General features: G+C 41.8%; 1 long non-coding RNA gene across 1 annotated transcript; it reads left to right on the forward strand.

Moving 5' to 3' along the window:
* The first annotated feature begins 489 nt into the window (after positions 1-489).
* On the forward strand, positions 490-1,270 carry LOC141124924 (uncharacterized). Its single transcript, XR_012241246.1, has 3 exons — positions 490-556; positions 991-1,050; positions 1,175-1,270. It is a non-coding gene; the product is annotated as an uncharacterized lncRNA (long non-coding RNA).
* Positions 1,271-1,936: the final 666 nt, after the last annotated feature.

The following is a 1,936-nucleotide window of genomic DNA, read 5'->3' on the forward strand; positions in this document are numbered from 1 at the left end:
AATCCTGTCTTTTATATTTTATTGTGCACCAAAAAAGCATACGTTTTTCTTATAATAAATTTGGTTAATAAAAATGTTAATCTTGTGCTACATGAAAAAATGCGCCTAATCCAAAAATTCCATTTGCATTGTTTCATTCTACGAGTTAATTCTACATGTGTTTCATGTGTTGATGTCATTTTCAGATTACAATTGTAGTTTAATTGTGGAACCCGTTTCTCTTCTCTTTTTGTTTTGCAATTCCATAGCGCGTAAATGCAGGCAGTTGGGGCGCAGAGGGAAGCAGGTGCTTCTCCTCCCCCATGAGCTTTTAGCGGGTGTAAGGGAGGATGAGATCACCCAGCTCCTGGCTCATCAAGGTTGGTGTCAGCATTGCATTGTGCAAAGTGCAGGACAATTTTTTTGTCAAGCATCCGACGCGACATTTACCATGATTTGTTTGATTTTATTTAAAGATCGTTGATGTGTTTGATTTTATTTAAAGATTGTATCCAGGCCCAACGCCGCTGGAGGCAGAGGGAGGAGGAGCAGGAGTCCTCCACGTCATCAATGTGCAGTAAGTACTGTAGTAGTAACACTAATACAGTGGGTCCTTTTCTATTTGTCCAGCCTTCCATTGTCGATTCCAGTGTCATTGCTTCTCGCTCCAGCAGTGACAGGTAGAGCCTCTGCGATGATTTGTCAGGTAACGCAATCGCTTGCGTAGCTTACAGAATCTGACAGAACGTCACCACTCTGAACTGAGGCGCCTGATCAGTGGCGGTGCACCTAGCACTCGCCGCTGGAACCAGGACAGGTAAGTGCCTCGTATTTTTTTTTTTACTGATTTTTTCTAAATGGTGAATGCATGTCCCTGCCTTGTAGATAAACGTTAGTGACCTGCCCTGTATTGCCATGCTAATTGATCATTCATTTTATCTATATACAGTATTTATTTATAGTAATTTGAAGCTTGAACATTGTAATGTTCATCATTTCTCCTTTAAATAGCTGTCATCCAGTCAGAGGGGGAGACTCAGGAGGAGGAGGCTGAGGCAGCAACGCCCACATGTAAGTTAGTATAATCTTGCTGGTATCTGCTGCGTGATCATACATGTTTCAATGTTCTTGTACTAATGTGTGAGATTGTTGTACACTGCAGAATGTAATGTTCTTTTCTATCATTAATCAACAGCTGCTGAGGCTGAGCAGGAGGTGGAGGAGACCTGCCCTGTAGAGGCTGCTAGGGAGGCAGCAGAACAGCCAGACGCGGCAGATCCAGGGAGAAAGTATAACTTTTTTTGTATTTTCCAGGCAAATATAGTATTTTAAATATGAAATGCTGATGGCATACCTTGTCAAGAAATGGTTGTGATTTATTCTGCAAGGCTTCAGTTTAGCTGGAATTAATTATTATTAGTCCTCTGCAGCTGATTCCAGTCTTCCTGTTAGCGTGACCCGTGCTTATTTCCTCAATGTCACTTCCTTGATCACGCCACCTTCTTGCTGCAGTTCAGATTCCCAATCTGAGCCAATCACTGTTAATCATTGTGAATAACACAGCAGGCTGGAGGGGGTGTGTCAGACAAGAATCTCCAGCTATTGGCTGGCAGTCCCTTGACATGTTCAGTCTCTGGCATGCCCCTAATGCATGCATTAACACTTTCCTCATGATGTCTGGTGCCTCCTCTTTGGCATCATCTAAAGCAAAAAATTGTAAATGACCTTGTGACCTCGTAGATCTTTGTGCAGGCAAATATCTATAAAAGTTGAATCTTTAGGCTATAGTTCAGACTCCAGAGTGTATTGTGTTGCACATTGACAAGGCTGTTTACTGATATATTTTACATGTATCCTGGAGTTTTTCTTTAACTGCTCCTTTTTGTCTACTAGTGGTTTTTGTTTTAGAAGTTTTAGACATACCGATCCTTGGATCCCCAATGGTCAGACACATTTC

This window comes from Aquarana catesbeiana, linkage group LG01, assembly GCF_042186555.1.
Source record: "Aquarana catesbeiana isolate 2022-GZ linkage group LG01, ASM4218655v1, whole genome shotgun sequence".
NCBI lineage: Eukaryota > Metazoa > Chordata > Amphibia > Anura > Ranidae > Aquarana > Aquarana catesbeiana.